General features: G+C 28.8%; 1 long non-coding RNA gene across 1 annotated transcript; it reads left to right on the top strand.

Moving 5' to 3' along the window:
- Positions 1 to 991: 991 nt before the first annotated feature.
- Positions 992 to 7,880, top strand: LOC145956962 (uncharacterized). Its single transcript, XR_014433393.1, has 3 exons — positions 992 to 2,495; positions 2,627 to 7,344; positions 7,476 to 7,880. It is a non-coding gene; the product is annotated as an uncharacterized LOC145956962 (long non-coding RNA).
- The last annotated feature ends 1,365 nt before the right edge of the window (positions 7,881 to 9,245 follow it).

The following is a 9,245-nucleotide window of genomic DNA, read 5'->3' as shown; positions in this document are numbered from 1 at the left end:
TAAAAATCTATTTTATTATAATGATAATTGAGATTTTTCTTAAACAATATAAAATTTATCGTCTAAGGAATTAGGATGTAAGTATAATTGTGAGTTGTTGAATTAACGGTATAATTTCTAATATATTAAATAAAAATTTAAAAGAATTTACATGAGGAAAGTTAATGAATCAATTTCTAACCATTCTCATTATATAAATTTAAACTCTTCATAATTTATTGCATGTTTTCTACTTTCATAAACTTATACATTTTATATGTTGAACAATTCTTAATTTTCATTGATTCATTTGTTTAGTACCAAGATTTAGTTAAACAATTATAATTCAAATTTATATAAATTTGATAACTTAAACTTTTATCTAATTTACAATATATGACAATTGATATATCTATCAAATACGTAACAATCAATCAATGTGTTATAACAACAATCAATTTTTTATATTAGTAGTTAACTTACGTGAGTGAACAGTACATTAATAATGTTAGAAGATTAAATAACTAGATGACAAGATATACAAAATTTTAAAAGTTGAATGATTAAATGTACACATTTAAAATTGAGTAACAAGATTTGTAAAATTATAAAATATAAGTGATAAAAAGTATAATTAATACTTTTTTTATTATATTATAGGTGTAAAATAATTATTATTTTGTTGATGATTAATTTTTATTAAAAAATATTAGTCAATTTTAGTAATTTTTTTCATTCATAATATTTGAATTAATGATGTTGCTTAAGATGTTAGTTATACTTGTATCGACAAAACATTATGTTATATATATATTTTTTTAAAAACATAAGAACAATAAATATAGATAAATATATTATATTTAAATCATCAAGACTAATTAAAAGATAAATATATACTATATTAAGTGATTATACGATAATTATAATTTTTAATCTTTATTATGTATACGTGGATATACGATATAAATTTATAGATATTATATTTTTCATTTCTTACAATAATTACAAGTACGCACTATATGACTCCCTCAAATAAGAATTTCTTTTATTTATAAAATTAAACGCACATTTTTTGGTTTAAAACTACATGTATCCTACATAGAAAAAAAATTATTTTGTGAGGTAAATTTTTTTTCATGAGTGTTTAACAAAGTTGCTTATCTAATATTTGAATTCGATATTACTAATTAAACTATAATAAATTTATGCTAATTGTAACATCCCAAATTTTATTTAATGAAAAGAAATATTTTTTTATGTATTTATTATGTGAATAAGTATTTTATTTATGTATTTTACTATTTACGTATACGTATTTTACTATTTATGTATACATATTTTTACTATTTATGTATACGTATTTTACTATTTACGAATACGTATTTATGAATAGTATTTTACTATTCATATGAATAGTAATTTTGAAAAAAACGTAAGCACTTACGTCAAAACTCAAATTATTTGGATGAATAGTATTTTACTATTCATGAATAGTAATTATATTATTATTTTAATGAATAGTGCATAGTGCATAGTAACTTCAAAATTTCTATAAATAGGGACCTAAGGATTTTGAAAATTCATAACTAGAGAGAAGAAAAGTTTAGAGAGAAGGAATTCTAGAGAGATAGAAAGAGAAAATAAGAGAGAAGGTTCTGCCTAGGTTGTGAAAAGAGGAGGAGAATAGAGAAGGTTCTGCTCTAGTTCCGGTTCCGGTTTAAGGAGAAAGAGAGGAGATTCTGCCCAAATTCCTATTTATCCAGGTAAGGGGGGAGTGGGAAACCTTGCTTGGGGGTGTAGAAATAATTGTTAAATAGTCTGTTTGTTGGATTGGCTCCCGATCCCTTGCCTGTTGTTTATTTCTTTGAATATGTATTATTGATGTGTTTTGTTTTATATCTTATTTATTTACATATTAGAATCTGTTATTTGAATGGAAGGCTAAGCCTCCTAAGTATTTATAAATTTGTAATCTATTATTTAAATGGAAGGCTGAGCCTCCTTATTATCTTATATTACCTTTTAAGCTTCCTACTTTACTTAAAAGATCTTAATATATTATTATTGAAAAATATGATACCTAAGCAACCTCTGGACTGTTGAATTGTTGGACTGTTGGACTATTGGACTGTTTGGACTGTTGGACTGTTTGGACTATTGGACTATTGGACTATTAAATTGGATTATTGAAATAATTCTTAATTATGAAATATGAATATGATATGTGTAACATGCTAAAGGTTGAGTCTGTGAATGTATGACATGCATCATATGCACATATTACTCCAGGTGTGCCGCTGAGGCCGCATACCCACGACTAACAAGGTGTACCTTTGGGTCACCCACGATATGCTAACGAGGTGTATGAACACCAATGATAGGTGTACCTTAGGGTCACCGACAATTGTATAGGTGTGCCTTCGGGTCACCAGTGATGAATTCTGCAACTTCCGTATGGCGCCACATGCATACATTAGTGAGTCAAGTCAAGAAAATCATTATACATAAGCATATATGTGAGATTGATTATATATGTGAATTATATTGCGTGTGTGTGTGCTATTTAACTTTTATTTCTATATCTGCAACTGAGTGAGAAGTTTCTCACTCCCTTGTCATTTTTGTGTATATTTAAATTATGATGCAGATAATTAGCATGAGGCTGAGGATGTTGGTGGTGAAGCTTAGGCTTCTGTTTGGGTTTCGCTCTGATAGGATGTGACATCGGGATTAGCTAGACTTATTGTTAAATTATTATTATTTTTCTTTTGTAATTTTTATGTTATTTATGTTGAAAGTGTGTATTTTTGTCATATTATAATTTTACTAAAAGATTATAAGTTAATTCCTAACTAGGAGGCTCTGCCACCTTTACTGGGATTAATCTATAATCTTTATTTTATTATTTCTTGACAATTTGATACTTACAGTTGAAAATTATGAATGTGCATCTTTTACCCAATGATACTTGAGATAATTATTTTATATTAGACTAAGAAAGAATTTATATATAGATGGTTTATATCTATTGTAATTATGTTGGGGTAGAGGGTGTCACATTTAGTGGTATCAGAGCCTGGTTGATTTTATCAACCGTGTGTGTTATGTGCTTATCATGACTCTGTTGTGTACTCTGACTATGTCTTGTTTGTTGTGTACTATGATGATGATGTTCGTCCTGTGTTGATATTGTTGAGTTTGAGATTGTTAAGTTAGTTTGTAATCAGAGGAATGATAATCATGATAGTGTTAGCCAACTCGAATTATTAGAACCTTGGATGGGAGGTGATATATTGAGTGTACTAAGAGTTTATGATTGGTGAAGTTTCTGACATCTATAGTTGTAGCAGGTTGAATCTAAAGGTGGTTGTCTCTTTGGTGAGAGATCGAAATGATGTTAATTCCCTTAAGTGTTATTATTGGTATGTTAATTATTTATGGTTTAGGTAGCATGTGAGTTGTTTTGATTGAGAAAAGTAAGGAGAGACTTGAATGAGAAATTAAGTAGTGAATTTGGAAAAAGTTGAGATATTTTGTGGCATTAGATATATTGATACATTATTGCTATTTGGTGTCGAAAATATTTTCATTATAGTTTGTTATGATAGTATGAGTATTATATCGACAAAATTTATATTTTGAGGTCTTTATGAAGAATATGGCTTTAGATATTATCTTTTCAATTAGGATAAGATGAAACAAAAATCTAGAACTTCAAGTTATGACTGCCTTGGTGATTAGAAATTTAGTAAGCACTGAATTTATTAGTGGTGATATTTGAATCTTTAGCTAAAGAGATGATCTCTTGGAAATTTTATGTCTTCATAAAGAGTTGTAGCTTATTCACTTAACTTTCGTTTGAGATAGGTTTGAAATCACTTGGATGAATACAACTCGGTTTGTCAGGTAGATATATGCTATCATGATATTTTGAGTTGTTAGGCATAAAAATAGATTTAAACTAGATTGTCTAAGTATGAATTTGGATTGTATGAGGTGAGTATTTTAGACCATGAAATTTCTTGCGGAGGAAGATCTACTTAAGTTGTGCTTAAGTGAGAGATACTTGAGTCAATTAGTAAAATCAGGAGTCTTGTTTGATAGTTTGTATGAAAATTCAGTGAGTAATTTTTTTTAACAGCTGTTCATGGTTTAAACTGCTCTCACTATAAAAATTGCTTTTGCCTTCGTTTCTTTGGTTATTAAGATGTTTCAGTTCACTAGGTTGTTTCTTGCCTACCCTTGGAATCAACCGTAAGGATAATCTATATCAGGAATTCTTGAACCTGTGTATATTTTTTAACTACCCAAATCATTTCGTTGCTTACTTCTTTGAATTACTTACTATTACCTTTGACTGAATTGACTAGAAAGGAGTTACATTAGTATGGGATAACAATTGAGGAAGTAGTTTTCAAACTCTTAAGGAAAGATTGACTAGTGTTAATATTACTAGATTTTAGTAAGATTATTGTAATATATAAATATGTCTCTGAAAATAGGTTTAGGAAGAATATTGTGGCAAGAAGAAAAGATAGTAGCTTATGTTTCTAAGAAATTGAAAATTCATGAGAGAAATTACCTTACCCATAACCTTGTTAGCGACTTTGTCATTTATATTAAGATTTGGAGACACTAACTATATGATTCTATGGTTGAGGTATTTAGTGATCATAAGAACCTTAAATATATTTTGACCAAAGGGGTTGAATACGAGATAAAAGAAATAGTTGAAATTTCTTAAGGAGTAAAATTTTGATCTTATTAATTTGGTTAAAGCCATTGTGGTGATTGATGTTTTGAGGAAATCTTTATCTTTCATTATGATTAGAGAGATGAATCTTTTTGGCTTAAATTAGAAATTTAAGTTTGGATTATAAGGTTACTTCTAGTATTGTGAGATTAAGTATGAATAGCGAATGGATTGTTGAAGAAAATTATAGGAGCATAATTAGTTGATTTATTTTGGTAACAAGTTATAAGGTTATAGGTTAAGGTGATGGATATGATTATGACTTGGGTGAAGATGAAATGGTGAAACTTGAGAACTGATATGGATACCGAGTGTACATTATGCTTAGGTACCTGATCTTTAGAATTGATCATAGAAGAGTTTGAATTGGTTGTAGATAGAGTAGTAAAATTAGTGATCTGATATGTGTATCTAATGCTTAGGTGTTGATGTTGTGGCAAATATCTGGATTACAATGATAACCAAATTATTATTTTGATGATTTAAGGATTGAATTTGATTGCAGAATTTAGAAACTTATGCTTGATGTGTAAGATTACCATAGTAGCATTGAATTATTTATGTTGGAAGTAACTAATAGATGAGATTAGAGGAACTAGGAGTTAGATCCTTTATTAGTGACCCAAATAAGCAAGAGATTAGAAAGGACACAGTTGGATGTTTAGTTATAAAACTTGAAAGGACATAAGAGTACTCTTAACATTTATTTAGGAGTTACTAAAATGTATCAGAGTGGCGCAAGGGAAGCGTAATGGTCTAATATGGAAAGCGAAGTAAAGAACTTGAATCAAGGTATGGAGAGTGAGTTTAAATTTGGAGTGGATGGAGTTTTGAGATTTAAGGATAAGTTGTGCATTCCTAGTGTGCTAGAATTTAATAAAGCAATCCTAGAAGAAGGTCATAAGAGTATCTTTAGTATCCATTCAGAAACTACTAAGATGTACCAAAATCTTAAGAAGATATTTTGTGACCTAAGATGAAGAGAGGAGTAAAGCAATTGTATATTTATGGTTAGCATACTAGAAGTTTTTAAGAATCTTGTAGCACTTAGATGCTCCATTTTGGAAGTAAGATGGTGAATAGATAGACCCTAGTGGAAGATTTGTCTAAGACGCTTAAGAAATTGATTTTGTTTGTGTTTAAGTGGATAAATTCGTCAAGATCTTTCCCTAAGCAAATCCTTTGAGGAAATTGATAAAAGTTGTACATCAACAAGGTAGTGATGTTGCATAAGAATTAGAAGTAAGAATGCAAAGAGTTTACCATTGCAAAAATTTCGGGGACGAAATTTCTAAAAGGAGGGGAGAATTGTAACATCCCAAATTTTATTTAATGAAAAGAAATATTTTTTTATGTATTTATTATGTGAATAAGTATTTTATTTATGTATTTTACTATTTACGTATACGTATTTTACTATTTATGTATACATATTTTTACTATTTATGTATACGTATTTTACTATTTACGAATACGTATTTATGAATAGTATTTTACTATTCATATGAATAGTAATTTTGAAAAAAACGTAAGCACTTACGTCAAAACTCAAATTATTTGGATGAATAGTATTTTACTATTCATGAATAGTAATTATATTATTATTTTAATGAATAGTGCATAGTGCATAGTAACTTCAAAATTTCTATAAATAGGGACCTAAGGATTTTGAAAATTCATAACTAGAGAGAAGAAAAGTTTAGAGAGAAGGAATTCTAGAGAGATAGAAAGAGAAAATAAGAGAGAAGGTTCTGCCTAGGTTGTGAAAAGAGGAGGAGAATAGAGAAGGTTCTGCTCTAGTTCCGGTTCCGGTTTAAGGAGAAAGAGAGGAGATTCTGCCCAAATTCCTATTTATCCAGGTAAGGGGGGAGTGGGAAACCTTGCTTGGGGGTGTAGAAATAATTGTTAAATAGTCTGTTTGTTGGATTGGCTCCCGATCCCTTGCCTGTTGTTTATTTCTTTGAATATGTATTATTGATGTGTTTTGTTTTATATCTTATTTATTTACATATTAGAATCTGTTATTTGAATGGAAGGCTAAGCCTCCTAAGTATTTATAAATTTGTAATCTATTATTTAAATGGAAGGCTGAGCCTCCTTATTATCTTATATTACCTTTTAAGCTTCCTACTTTACTTAAAAGATCTTAATATATTATTATTGAAAAATATGATACCTAAGCAACCTCTGGACTGTTGAATTGTTGGACTGTTGGACTATTGGACTGTTTGGACTGTTGGACTGTTTGGACTGTTGGACTATTGGACTATTAAATTGGATTATTGAAATAATTCTTAATTATGAAATATGAATATGATATGTGTAACATGCTAAAGGTTGAGTCTGTGAATGTATGACATGCATCATATGCACATATTACTCCAGGTGTGTCGCTGAGGCCGCATACCCACGACTAACAAGGTGTACCTTTGGGTCACCCACGATATGCTAACGAGGTGTATGAACACCAATGATAGGTGTACCTTAGGGTCACCGACAATTGTATAGGTGTGCCTTCGGGTCACCAGTGATGAATTCTGCAACTTCCGTATGGCGCCACATGCATACATTAGTGAGTCAAGTCAAGAAAATCATTATACATAAGCATATATGTGAGATTGATTATATATGTGAATTATATTGCGTGTGTGTGTGCTATTTAACTTTTATTTCTATATCTGCAACTGAGTGAGAAGTTTCTCACTCCCTTGTCATTTTTGTGTATATTTAAATTATGATGCAGATAATTAGCATGAGGCTGAGGATGTTGGTGGTGAAGCTTAGGCTTCTGTTTGGGTTTCGCTCTGATAGGATGTGACATCGGGATTAGCTAGACTTATTGTTAAATTATTATTATTTTTCTTTTGTAATTTTTATGTTATTTATGTTGAAAGTGTGTATTTTTGTCATATTATAATTTTACTAAAAGATTATAAGTTAATTCCTAACTAGGAGGCTCTGCCACCTTTACTGGGATTAATCTATAATCTTTATTTTATTATTTCTTGACAATTTGATACTTACAGTTGAAAATTATGAATGTGCATCTTTTACCCAATGATACTTGAGATAATTATTTTATATTAGACTAAGAAAGAATTTATATATAGATGGTTTATATCTATTGTAATTATGTTGGGGTAGAGGGTGTCACACTAATTAATTCACAAAGTTAATGAAAATTAAACAAACATTTGCATAAAAAATACTGATGTTGAACATCAATTCAAACATCCATTGTGTGCATTAAAAGTATTGATATTGACCAACAAATTAGAGACTAATCCTTAAATTGAGAGATTTAAAATAGGTATTAATAAAATACTTTTTTATACACATAACTAAAAATCACACTCTTGTTAGTATATTTAAAAAAAAATTAACAATATACCAATTATTGATATTATTTGTTAAATTCTTTTATGTTAGTTACAATATAAAAAATATATTGATTGATGCAAGATATAATAACTCACAGGATTGAAATACTATTATATCTAATAAATAGTATAAATTGAGAAAAAAATCATTATTTTAAATTATTCCATAATTTTTCCAATCAGGCATACTAAAACAGCATATTATAAATAAATAAATAGTGATAATCATGAAGTAATGACACTTCAAGCCTCTCACCACTTCTATATACGACTAGAGGTAGAGTCATCTCTCACCACTTCTATACGATTTTATTTTTTTATTTTAGGAAAAAGTGTAATTTATTTTCAATAGATTAGTTTCTATTACATCCAATTTTTATAGGGATATTATCTCTAATTTTGATTCTATATAAGAATCGAATTTTCGTTTTTAAAAAATATAAGTATTAAATTATTTGATTATATTAAAAAATATAAGTATTAAAATATATATTAAAGAAGAGTTGCATAATATTTATAAAAAAAAATGAAGGCCCCTAGAAGTTTATTTTTTTATATGATAGTCAAAGCCATGTGTTTCGATCTATTCTTAAAAAAGCTTCCTCTGTGTGATGAATAAATACAATCATTCAGTTCTGTAGGATCAGCAATGCCATAGTCAAAGTTCAGCAACTTTTTGTTGGATCATTAATCATATATCAAGATGTTCAAATCAGATGCAAAATATTTAATGGCATTTCAAAGAGCTCTGGGCGTGGTTTTTAATTATAAGCAAGATAATATACTAGCCTATCCTGAAAATCTGTGTTATTTACTTATTCTTCATTACATTTAATATATTTTGCTATTAATCGATAGATCATGTTTGCCAAATAAAATCATTATTACACTATAAAGACTTTTTTCCTTTTAACACGCTATTATGGAAACAAATAAAAAAGGAAAAATGGAAAATATAAAAATAAAAGAAGAATAAAACAAAATGTTTTTTTTTTTTTAAAGATTGGAAAGATTATAAAGATGGTCGTAATGAGGATTGAACCTAAGTTTTCATACTTCTAACTACCCCAACCCCTCCCCACTAGGGATGGCAACGGGGCGGGGCGGGTACGGGTTTCATGATACCCGTCCCC

The sequence above is a fragment of the Cajanus cajan genome, chromosome 4 (genome assembly GCF_000230855.2).
Source record: "Cajanus cajan strain Asha chromosome 4, NIPB_CcT2T_4, whole genome shotgun sequence".
In the NCBI taxonomy this organism is placed as follows: domain Eukaryota; kingdom Viridiplantae; phylum Streptophyta; class Magnoliopsida; order Fabales; family Fabaceae; genus Cajanus; species Cajanus cajan.
This window is presented reverse-complemented; position numbering and strand designations above follow the sequence as displayed.